General features: G+C 41.6%; 1 protein-coding gene across 1 annotated transcript in view; it reads right to left on the bottom strand.

Annotated features, from left to right (window-relative positions):
- The window catches only part of LOC133544053 (prospero homeobox protein 1-like), a 94,167-nt gene that overhangs the window by 22,835 nt on the left and 58,001 nt on the right, over nt 1-13,331 (bottom strand). The window lies entirely within an intron of this gene.

Raw genomic sequence — 13,331 nt, 5'->3', positions numbered from 1 at the left:
ATGGCCGCTCTAACAACCGGAATAACAACAGTAACAGCAAAACAAAGTAATCGAAACGATGCAAATTCCCGGTTATACGGTATTCCAAAGGTTAATATATTGGTTATAAAAAAATAAAAATGTTAGTAATATGTTCCAATAGGTCCAACAAAGAGAAAATTGTATACCACAGAATAATTGTAATTCTACATACAGATAAGAATGTGAAAAAAAAAAAATATATATATATATATATATATATATATATATATATATATATATATATATATATATATATATTATGGGTGTGGAAAAAAATAGATTCGAATACGTTGTGCGATTCAGAATCGATTCTCATTTTTTTTTAAATCGATTTTTTTTTTAAATCAATCCAACAAACCACTACACAGCAATACCATAACAATGCAATCCAATTCCAAAACCAAGCCTGATCCAGCAACACTGAGAACTGCAATAAACAGAGCAATTGAGAGGAGACACAAACACCACACAGAACAAACCAAAAGTAGTGAAACAAAAATGAATATTATCAACAGCAGTATCAATATTAGTTATAATTTCAGCAAATCCCTCATTGACATTATCATTAGACATATTTATATACATAAAAAAAAAGGATAATAATGTCACAGTGGCTTACACTTGCATCGCATCCCATAAGCTTGAATATTTTCACAAAGACAAAATAAGTCATATTTTTGGTTTGTTTAATAGTTAAAACAAATTTGCAATATTGCAGTCAGTTGATAAAACATTTTCCTTTACAATTATAAAAGCTTTTCACAAAAATCTACTACTCTGCTAGCATGTCAGCAGACTGGGGTAGATCCTGCTGAAATTTTATGTATTGAATGAATACAGAATCGTTTTAAATCGTAAAAATATAGTTTTTGAGTCGAGAATCGAGTTGAATTTAAAAAATCAATATATTATCGAATCGTGACCCCAAGAATGGATATTGAATCGAAGATTCGCAGCCCTAATTATATATATATATATATATATATATATATATATATATATATATATATATATATATATATATGTATATATATACATATATATATATATATATATATATATATATATATATATATATACATTTTCTACTTCTTATTCCCTTTGGGGTAGAGCGGAATATACGTTAAGTCAGGAAAAAAACACAGAGGATATTTCATACCTAGAAGACTGTTTCGTAGGTCTTTGCTGAATGAACAGGTATCGGACACCTCGGTCTCCTTGGACGTATCGTCACTCATCCAAGCTGACTGGCCGAGAGTTGGTGGGCGGCCGAGGGTTGGTTGCTTTGTTGGGTCTGCTCCGGCCTCTGGTCATGCTCCCCCCCATTCCAGCAGACAATGGCGTAGAACAGTGGTCCCTAACCTTTTTGTATCTGCGGACCGGTCAACCCTTAATAATTTGGGGGGGGATCCATTTTTTTATTCATTTTTATTTTTTTCTTTGTCATGAAAAAGGGACGTTTTTGTCATGAGAAAGGGAGGTTTTTGTGGTTGGTGCACTAATTGTAAGTGTATATTGTGTTTTTTATGTTGATTTAATACAAAATAAAAAAAACATATATATTTTTATTTATTTTTTATTTTTTTAAATAAAAATTAATAAACAATTCTTCTGCGGCCCGGTACCAAACGGGCCATGGCCCCGTACCGGGCCGCGGCCCGGTGGTTGGGGACCACTGGCGTAGAAGACCGCAATGGCCACCACAATGCATATGTTTTTGTTGTGTTACTTTTGTAGCGGTGAGTAAAAGTGGCTAGTTACATCAGCTCTGCTCTTTTAATGTCTTTAATGTCCTTTTGTGTTCTTTTATGTTTCCCTTGTTATGTTTAGATAAGGGGAAGGAGACGGCACAACAACAGAGGATCAAGCTCAATGGGTTTCATTGTTATGTGTGAAAATTAACCGTATGTAAATACCGTAGATTTTTGTTGGAGTGTGTGTTGGATGTCCAAGTCCAGAGGAAAAAAGCAAAGAAGTCCGTGTTCTTGGGATGTAACTCAGTATTCTTCTTCCGCCAAACACGAATAGTTGAATTTATAACAAAATGGACACATGGATGATACAGCAGAGGATTGGGAGAAAGTCATGTGGTCAGATGAAACCAAAATATAACTTTCTGGTATAAACTCAAATAGTCGTGTTTGGAGGAAGAAGAATACTGAGTTGCATCCCAAGAGCACCAAACCTACTGTGAAGCATGGGGGTGGAAACATCATGCTTTGGGGCTGTTTTTCTGCTAAGGGGACAGGACGATTGATCCGTGTTAAGGAAAGGATGAATGGGGCCATGTATCGTGAGATTTTGAGCCAAAACCTCCTTCCATCTGTGAGAGCTTTGAATGGTTGACCAAATACTTATTTTTCCACCATAATTTAAAAATTAATTCTTTAAAATTCCTACAATGTGAATTCCTGGGGTTTTTTTCCCACATTCTGTCTCTCGCAGTTGAAGTGTACCTATGATGAAAATTACAGACCTCTGTCATCATTTTAATGCTCAATACCGTTAGGTCAGTGTAAAAACAGAATGGAAGAAAATATATACTGAAAAGATCAAATGGAGGAGAACAGGAAGATTGATTGTGGAGGAATAGATGAAAGAAATGTATGGAAAATGATGTACATGGACATGGACTGGAGGCATGGATGGACAGACACACACTTACAAACACACACAAATACACACACCCATTACCTTGCCACTGGCTCTGTCCTGCTTCAAGCCCATGCTGCTGTCTGCGTGTATTGAATGGCTTCAATCAATGGAGTCCAACAGTGTCCAGCCAGCAAAAGAAGGCCACAGTGACTTATGATTATATGCACATATGGAAAAGTATGATTTGCTTCAAAATCAAGCACATGCAAAGTGCTTCATATGTTTTCCTCTTTGGAAGGGGTCAAGGTTTCACTCATGCACTTACGGCAATATTCTTAGGGAAGCAGCTGCGACGTGATCCGGCAACTGTCCTCGACCTTTGACCTGAATAGTAAAAGTGATTTCACCACTTAAGAGCCAGAGCAGGAAGGAGAACGTGAGCAATGAATACAACACAATGCGTGTGGTTTCATTGTATTTTGCATTTAAGATCTTTTTTTTTTTTTTTTTTGTCAGCACCCCCCGCCCCGCCTGTCATCATGGGAAAATGTTTTCTTGTCATCTAACTTATTTTTCACCGTACTTTTGAACAGAACAATAAGACCATAAAACATAGCTCACAGGGTTTGACCCACGTTAGGTCGGTTCGGAGACGACGCCTCTGTTTCCTGTGCTGAAATGACGAGGCCTGCTTGTGACTTCGATGCGCGTGGATGTGTGACGTACTCGAAACATCAGGAAAAGTCTTTCTGTCAACACCCATTCTGCTTGTCTGGATTGGGGGCAGAACCAAGCTACGGTCCTGAATACCGGAGTCGAACATTGTGTTGCCTCATGCCCACATCAACACTGGGATGTCAGGAGAAACTTGGACAGAACAAACTGTGCATCACTAACCTGCAACTGTATTTATTGGTGCTTTTTTTTTTCAACCCTGTACTGCTGAATTAAATGGTGTTCCATTTTTCCTGCACCCCCATAATGAATCGTCTGTCCATTTCCTGTGGAAAACCCGACACACCATGTTATTTTAAACTTTAAATGGTCGTACTCATCATGCTGTGTTTGCAGGTCACAAAGGGCATTAAGTTGTTGGGCAACAACTTTCCATGTGGAAAAGTCTGTGTGGAGAGGCGGAGCCGACGGTCCGACAGGATGGCGGTGAGAAGGCGGGGATGGCGAGCGAGTGGCGAGACGGGGCGTGCCGGGAGCGATGCCACAAACGAGATCGGGTCCCGGTAACAGTTTGAGATGCTACCTCAGTAGAAGCATTTAAGTCTCACCTTAAAACTCATCTGTATACTCCAGCCTTTAAATAGACCTCCTTTTTAGACCAGTTGATCTGCCGCTTCTTTTCTTTCTCCTATGTCCCCCCCCTGATGACCGTGAATGAAGTACTGGCTGTCCAGAGTCGAAACCCAGGATGGACCGCTCGTCGGGACCCAGGATGGACCGCTCGCCTGTGTATCGGTTGGGGACATCTCTATGCTGCTGATCCGCCTCCGCTTGAGATGGTTTCCTGTGGACGGGACTCTCGCTGCTGTCTTGGATCCACTTGAACTGAACTCTCGCGGCTGTGTTGGATCCACTATGGATTGAACTTTCACAGTATCATGTTAGACCCGCTCGACATCCATTGCTTTCGGTCCCCTAGAGGGGGGGGGGGGGGGGTTGCCCACATCTGAGGTCCTCTCCAAGGTTTCTCATAGTCAGCATTGTCACTGGCGTCCCACTGGATGTGAATTCTCCCTGCCCACTGGGTGTGAGTTTTCCTTGCCCTTTTGAGGGTTCTTCCGAGGATGTTGTAGTCGTAATGATTTGTGCAGTCCTTTGAGACATTTGTGATTTGGGGCTATATAAATTAACATTGATTGATTGATTGATTGAGTGTGTGGATTGCGCACCTATACACGTTTAAAGGGGAACATTATCACCAGACCTAGGTAGCTTCAATATATACCTTGATGTTGCAGAAAAAAGACCATATGTTTTTTTAACCGATTTCCGAACTCTAAAAGGGTGAATTTGCCGATGTAAACGCCTTTTCAATTGTTCTCTGTCGGAGCAATCCACCATTTTCTCAAACACATTACACGCATCAAGTCAAATCAGCTCTGTTATTTTCCGTTTTTTCGACTGTTTTCCGTACCTTGGAGACATCACGCCTCGTCGGTGTGTTGTCGGAGGGTGTAACAAAACAAACAGGGACGGATTCAAGTTGCACCACTGGCCAAAAGATGCGAAAGTGGCAAGAAATTGTACACACATTTTACCGACGACAGCTATGCTACGACAGAGATGGCAAGAATGTGTGGATATCCTGTGACACTCAAAGCAGGTGCATTTCCGACGATAAAGTCAAAGAAATCACAAAGGTGAGTTTTGTCGATGTTATTGACTTATGTGCTAATCAGACATATTTACACACGGCAGGACTGCAACCTAATCGATGCTAACATGCTATTTAGGCTAGCTGTATGTTCATATTGCATCATTATGCCTCATTTGTAGCTATATTTGCATCCAGCCTTTCCCTCCACCCACATTTAACGCCAAACAAACACTTACCAATCGACGGATTTAAGTTGCACCAGTGGCCAAAAGATGCGAAAGTGGCAAGAAATTGGACGCACATTTTACCGACGACAGCGATGCTATGACAGAGATGGCAAGAATGTGTGGATATCCTGCGACACTCAAAGCAGGTGCATTTCCAACGATAAAGTCAAAAAAATTACAAAGGTGAGTTTTGTCGATGTCATTGACTTATGTGCTAATCAGACATATTTGCGCATGGCATGACTGCAAGCTAATCGATGCTAACATGCTATTTAGGCTAGCTGTATGTTCATATTGCATCATTATGCCTCATTTGTAGCTATATAATTTCATCCAGCCTTTCCCTCCACCCACATTTAATGCCAAACAAACACTTACCAATCGACGGATTTAAGTTGCACCAGCGGTCAAAAGATGCAATCGTTGGTTTGAAGACGATCGCCAAATTCGTCCTCGTTGCCGCTGTCTGTCGTGATATGGCTCAATAGCTTCAGTTTCTTCTTCAATTTCGTTTTCGCTATCTGCCTCAGCACTCCAACCATCCGTTTCAATACATGCGTAATCTGTTGAATCGCTTACGGCGCTGAAATTCGAGTCTGAATCAGAGCTACTATGCCATGTGCTATCCGCCATATTTGTTTTTGTTGGCTTCACGAAGTGAGGTCGGTTTTCGAGATATTGCTTTTGAGAAAAACTTCCATCCATCCATCCATCCATCCATTTTCTACCGCTTATTCCCTAACTTCGAAAAATAAAAAATGCCACTGGGAACTGATTTTTATTGGTTTTAACCCTTCTGAAATTGTGATAATGTTCCCCTTTAACGTATCTCCTCTCGCTGTATAAAAGGGGAGAAGGAGGAGAGAACGGGGCTGGGGATGAGAGAAACACATACAACGACGGAGACGGAGAGCAAGAGGCGGACTGAAGTACGTGCTGCTGAAAAGCAGACGGCAGAGCGAGCAGCAGAAGCGGACGGGAGACGCAGCGGAAGAGCGACCCGACCGCAGACAAGCTTGTGTTGGAAAATAAAGCAAGTTAAACGTGTTTAAAGGCATGTCTTTCCTAGGTGGTCCTTGGAACCCTCAAGACGACGGCTTGAGACTGTCAGAGTCGGATTGACACTTTTATGATTCGTTGGATTATAAGTTGATTTTAAGTTGATGTGCATGCGTGGATGATTGAAAGGACATAGAAACATGTCTGTTATTCTATAGATATTTGGTACGTTACCATGGAATTGACAGGAAAGCTTCCTTGTATCTGAATATTGACATGCTCATTTTTTGTCTATCCAGCCACTTTCTCTACATTGGCCAAATCACCGAATCTTTGACATGTGTTTCCCCAGGAAATTAAAATCATAAATTTGTTTTAAATGTAGATTAAAATCATAAGAGGTCCCCAAAGTCCAAATAACAACATCAAGCTTTACTAGGCTCCTGTGCACCCAGACACACTGCAAGTAGCCCTAGGGTCCACACCTTCGTATTGTCAGGCACGTGCACTAACCCCTATACCACCGTGCTGCCCCACACTTCACTTATATTTGTATGTTTCAATAAACACGTACCATTAGAAGTATTTAAGTCCCATTTTAGAACTCATTTGTATACTCTAGCCTTTAAATAGACCGACTTTCTAGACCAGTTGATCTGCTGTTTCTTTTTTTTCTCCTCTGCCCCCGTTTCCCTTGTGGAGGGGGGGTGGGGGTGGGGGGAGGACCAAGTACGGTGGCCATGGATGAAGTGCTGGCTGTCCAGAGTCGGGACCCGGGATGGGCCGCTCGCCTGTGTATCGTTTGGGGACATCTCTGAGCTGCTGACCCGTCTCCGCTTGGGATAGTCTCCTCCTGGCTCCACTATGGACGGGACTCTCACTATTATGTTAGATCCACTATGGACTGGACTCTCACTATTATGTTAGATCCACTATGGACTGGACTCTCACTATGATATTTGATCCACTATGGACTGGACTCTCACCATTATGTTAGAACCACTATGGACTGGACTCCCATTATTATGTTAGATCCACTACGGACTGGACTCTAATTATTATATTTGATCCACTATGGACTGGACTCTCACCATTATGTTAGATCCACTATGGACTGGACTCTCCCTATTATGTCAGATCCACTATGGACTGGACTCTCACTATTATGTTAGATCCACTATGGACTGGACTCTCACTTTTATGTCAGATCCACTATGGACTGGACTCTCCCTATTATGTCAGATCCACTATGGACTGGACTCTCACTATTATGTTAGATCCACTATGGACTGGACTCTCACTTTTATGTCAGATCCACTATGGACTGGACTCTCACTATTATGTTAGATCCACTACGGACTGGACTCTAATTATTATGTTATATACACTATGGACTGGACTCCCACTAATATGTTAGATCCACTATGGACTGGACTCTCACTATTATGTTAGAACCACTATGGACTGGACTCTCACTATTATGTTAGATCCACCATGGACTGGACTCTCACTATTATGTTAGATCCACTTTAGACTGGACTCTCACAATATTATGTTAGATCCACTATGGACTGGACTCTCACTATTATGTTAGATCCACTATGGACTGGACTTTCACGATATCATGTTAGACCCGCTCGACATCCATTGCTTTCGTTCTCCCCTAGAGGGGGCAGGGGGGTTGCGCACATATGTGGTCCTCTCCAAGGTTTCTCATATTTATTGTCATCGACGTCCCACTGGGGTGAGTTTTTCCTTGCCCTTATGTGTGCTCTGTACCGCGGATTTTCGTTGTGGCTTGTGCAGCCCTTTGAGACACTTTTGATTTAGGGCTATATAAATAAACATGGATTGATTGATTGATTGATTGATCTCCTTCTCCCACTGTACCAACAATACCGTTTTGTACTTCTCTGAGGCAACAAAGGTTCTCTTGTCACTGTAAATTCAATCATGCAAAGAAAAAGTTCACAATATCTTAATTCCTAAAAAAAAAAAAAGCTCTCCGACCTCTGGGAAACGACGATGATGAAATTGGGAAGCGGGCAAAAATAAATCCACCAAAAACATAATGCCAGATTATACTAGCAGCATTTTGGTGGCTCAGCAATAAAGATTATTGAGATGGCAGATTCAGAAGATTTAAGACTGATGTGAGGAGGCAGCGTAATGGACAGAGAAAGAGGGGATAATAGAGAAAGACATCTGTAACGGTTGTAAGGACATGGATTTACTGTCTTAATACAGTTACATCTCTCCCAAGGGGAGCGGCGGATTAGATATGGTCATTTCATCAGGCGCGGCCCGGCGGGGGATTAAGAAACGGCTCGACGGACGAAAGAAAACATAGATTCTGAGAAAGAGAGATTTTTTTATTATTTTTTAACTAAATCTTTAAGATCACAGAGCATTTAGGAGTGGGATCAGGAATAAAGAATATGTTTGTGTGTGTGTGTCACCAATGGAAAGATAAGAAGACCCAATATGACCCCAGGAATTGTGTAAAGGGACACAGAAGGACGTGTGAGGCTTCCTTCCTTCCAGCCGGGGTCACTGCCACACCAGCTGTCTCCGCACAGGGGAGTGGGACCTGCACATCCAAAACCTACAAAAACACATTTAGTTAGATTTATAACCAAGATATTGATTACCCGCCAGTGGATGACTTTAAAGTTTTTGTGAAATCCCAAAAAAGAGGACACATGCCTGCCAAGGCGGGCAGCACGCCAAGGCCGGGACTAGGTGAAAATGTGCCAATGATACACGAACTGCTTTATGAATAATACAAAACCCCGTTTCCATTTATCAACAACATCCAGAAACGCCGCCGGCTTTTCTGGGCCCCGAGATCATCTAAGATGGACTGATGCTAAGTGGAAAAGTCTTCTGTGGTCTGACGAGTCCATGTTTCAAATTGTCTTTGGAATTATTCGACATTGTGTCATCCGGACCAAAGAACCATCCAGACTGTTATCTACGCCAGCATCTGTGATGGTATGGGGGTGGATTAGTGCCCAATGCATGGGTAACTTACACATCTGTGAAGGCACCATTAATGCTGAAAGGTTTTGGAACAACATATGCTGTCATCTAAGCGAGGTCTTTTTCATGGACGCCCCTGCTTATTTCAGCAAGACAATGCCAAGCCACATTCAACACGTGTTACAACAGTGTGGTTTTTTAAAACTTAAAACTTTCCTGGCCCGCATCCAGTCCAGACCTGTCTCCCATGGAAAAAGTGTGGCCCATTATGAAGCGTAAAATATGACAGCGGAGACTCCGGACTGTTGAACGACTGAAGCTCTACATAAAACAAGAATGGGAAAGAGTTCCACTTTCAAAGCTTCAACAATTAGTTTTCTCAGTTCCCAAACGTTAATTGAGTGTTGTTAAAAGAAAAGGGGATGTAACACAGTGGTGAACATGCCCTTTCCCAACTACTTTGACACATGTTGCAGCCATTAAAATTCTAAGTTAACTATTATTTGCAAAACAAAATACAGTTTATGAGTTTGAACATCAAATATCTTGTCTTTGTAGTGCATTTAATTGAATATGGGTTGAAAAGGATTTGCAAATCATTGTATTGCGTTTATGTTTACATCTAACACAATTTCCCAACTCATATGAAAACAAAGTTTGTACATACAGGTTTTGGTACAACATATGCTGCCATATGAGCGCCGTCTTTTTAATGGACGCCCCTGCTTATTTCAGCAAGACAATGCCAAGCCACATTCAGCATGTGTTACAACAGCGGGGCTCCATAAAAAGAAGAGTACGGGTACTTTCCTGGCCCGCCTGCAGTCCAGACATGTGTGGCGCATTATGAAGCGTAAAATATGACAGCGGAGACCCCGGACTGTTGAACGACTGAAGCTCTACATAAAACAAGAATGGGAAAGAATTCCACTTTCAAAGCTTCAACAATTAGTTTTCTCAGTTCCCAAACTTTTTTTGAGTGTTTTTAAAAGAAAAGGTGATGTAACACAGTGGTGAACATGCCCTTTCCCAACTACTTTGACACGTGTTGAAGCCATTAAAATTCTAAGTTAACTATTATTTGCCCAAAAAAAAAAAAGTTTATGAGTTTGAACATCAAATATCTTGTCTTTGTAGTGCATTTAATTGAATATGGTTTGAAAAGTATTTGCAAATTATTGTGTTGCGTTTATATTTACATCTAACACAATTTCCCAACTCATATGAAAACAGAGTTTGTACATACAAGGTTTTGGAACAACATATGCTGCCATCCAAGCGCCGTCTTTTTCATTGATGCCCCTGCTTATTTCAGCAAGACAATGCCAAGCCACATTCAGCACGTGTTATAACAGCGTGGCTCTATAAAAAAAGAGTGCGGCTACTTTCCTGGCCCGCCTGCAGTCTAGACCTGTCTCCCATCGAAAATGTGTGGCGCATTATGAAGCGTAAAATACGACAGCAGAGAACCCGGACTGTTGAACGACTGAAGCTCTACATAAAACAAGAATGGGAAAGAATTCCACTTTCAAAGCTTCAACAATTAGTTTCCTCAGTTCCCAAACGTTTATTGAGTGTTGTTAAAAGAAAAGGGGATGTAACACAGTGGTGAACATGCCCTTTCCCAACTACTTTGACACGTGTTGCAGCCATTAAAATTCTAAGTTAATTATTTGCAAAAAAAAAAATAAAGTTTATGAATTTGAACATCAAATATCTTGTCTTTGTAGTGCATTTAATTGAATATGGTTTGAAAAGGATTTGCAAATCATTGTATTTTGTTTATATTTACATCTCACACAATTTCCCAACTCATATGAAAACAGAGTTTGTACATACAGGTTTTGGAACAACATATGCTGCCATTTAAGCGCCGTTTTTTTCATGGACGCCCCTGCTTATTTCAGCAAGAGTATGCCAAACCACATTCAGCATGTGTTACAACAGCGTGGCTCCGTAAAAAGAAGAGTGCGGGTACTTTCCTGGCCCGCCTGCAGTCCAGACATGTGTGGCGCATTATGAAGCGTAAAATATGACAGAGGAGACCCCGGACTGTTGAACAACTGAAGCTCTACATAAAACAAGAATGGGAACGAATTCCACTTTCAAATCTTCAACAATTAGTTTCCTCAGTTCCCAAACGTTTATTGAGTGTTGTTAAAAGAAAAGGTGATGTAACACAGTGGTGAACATGCCCTTTCCCAACTACTTTGGCATGTGTTGAAGCTATGAAATTCAAAGTAAATTCCATCCATCCATCCATTTTCTACCGCTTATTCCCTTTCGGGGTCGCGGGGGGCGCTGGCGCCTATCTCAGCTACAATCGGGCGGAAGGCAGGGTACACCCTGGACAAGTCGCCACCTCATCGCAGGGCTCTAAGTAAATTATTATTTTCAAAACACATCCTCTCACTCACGAATGCTGCGTGTGCACACACCTTTACAATTTATTTTGTTTTTAACCCCTTCTTAACCCTGAACGTACATTAAAAAATACACGCAACTCTAACTCAAAATTCCGGACATTTTAGGCATTTAAGAAACTCCGCCCAGACAGCCCGGACAGCCCTGCAAAAGAGGACATGTCCGGGGAAATGAGGACGTATGGTCAGTCTATCTTAAAGGGTTTTTTTTTTTTGTTGGTCAGTCGGTTTTCGAAGCGAGGTTGCGAGAAGAAGGCACGGAGGGACGCCAGCAGCATCAGACATATGGCCGTCGCCTTCTTGATTACACTTCAGCTGGCTGGAAGATTACCAGCTCTCTGTGTGTGTGTCCTCCTGCATATGCTCGCATGTGTGTTTGTGTCCGGCGAGCCAGAACCCAGGCTGGCTAAAGATCTCTGCTTAACGACACTTAGATTGCAAGGCGCCGCCAGAGTGTGTGTGTCACGCTTATCGGGCCTTAAGAAGTCCGCCAGCTTATGCCAGGTTATTAGACCAGGACGATTAAGCGTGTTTGTTAAGCGCTCACACTTCTTCAGCTGGTCTTCAGGGATTACTGGCATATTGAGTACGTCTGTGTGTGCAACACTAAGATTACTCCAAGTCAAGTAGATTGAGCCGCCGGGTCAGAGGGAAGATGAGACGAGATCTGATAGATTCTGCTGGCTTAATCTCCTCGACTTCCTCTTCTGATGTGTGTGGGAGATTTTATATTCCTCAATGCGTTTGGTGCATGTGTGTGGGCTCATCTGGCTAGGCTTTTCTTGGAAGGAAGCGGGTCCATATGCTGCAAGGAGGCTGCCCGTGACCTCACAGTGAGACGTGGATGTAGTCGACTAGTGTGGGGCAATGGGCGGGAGACACTGACACTCAGTGGAGGAGAACAAGCAACCGGTAGGCCGAGATAGAGGAGAGAGGGAGGGAACGAGAGATACCAATTCCAAACCCAAACTTCTTCGTCACGTCTTGCTGGCATCAAATTCTAAAGTTAATAATTATTTGCAAAAAAAACCCAAAAAAACAAAGGTTTATCAGTTTGAACATCAAATATGTTCTCTTTGTATAGCATATTCAACTGAATATTGTAACGATTACTAAGCATTGTGATGCGGAGACGTTCTTTCAAGGATGCAGTCGGGCTTGAACACAGCGTGATGGTAAGAAATGATTGATTTGTTTAACGAATAAAACAGACTATGAACAGAAAACTGGTACTAGGCAAAACAAACAGATCTAGCATGGGAGCTAGAAACAACCAAAAGCGCTAGCATGGGAGCTCGGGAAATAGCAAACGAACTTGCACAAGGCACAAAAGGGACAAACAAAAACTACTAGCATGAGAGCTAGAGGAAAAAAAGGCTTAGCGTGAAAGCAAGCAAGAAAACACATAGAATTGGAATCGTTACTGTAGTGAAACACTAAATAGGAAGCGAGAAAGAACGAACAAAGAAGAAAGGGTTAAAATACTGGCAGTAATCAAGAGTAACAGGTGTGCGTCAACAGCGAGAAGCAGGTGGAACTAATATGAAACCATGGAAACCAGATAAAACAGGAACTAAGGAAATCAAACAATAGAATATGATACAAAAACGGAACAAAACTAGAAAATGGTATGATCCGGGCAGCGGATCATAACAAATATGGGTTGAAAATGATATTCAAATCATTGTATTCTGTTTATATTTACATCTAACACAATTTCCCAAACCAATCCACTTTATTTATATAGCACAT

This window comes from Nerophis ophidion, linkage group LG27, assembly GCF_033978795.1.
Source record: "Nerophis ophidion isolate RoL-2023_Sa linkage group LG27, RoL_Noph_v1.0, whole genome shotgun sequence".
Taxonomy (NCBI): Eukaryota; Metazoa; Chordata; class Actinopteri; order Syngnathiformes; family Syngnathidae; genus Nerophis; species Nerophis ophidion.
The sequence above is the reverse complement of the archived record's forward strand: the minus strand, read 5'-3'. Positions and strand labels throughout refer to the sequence as shown.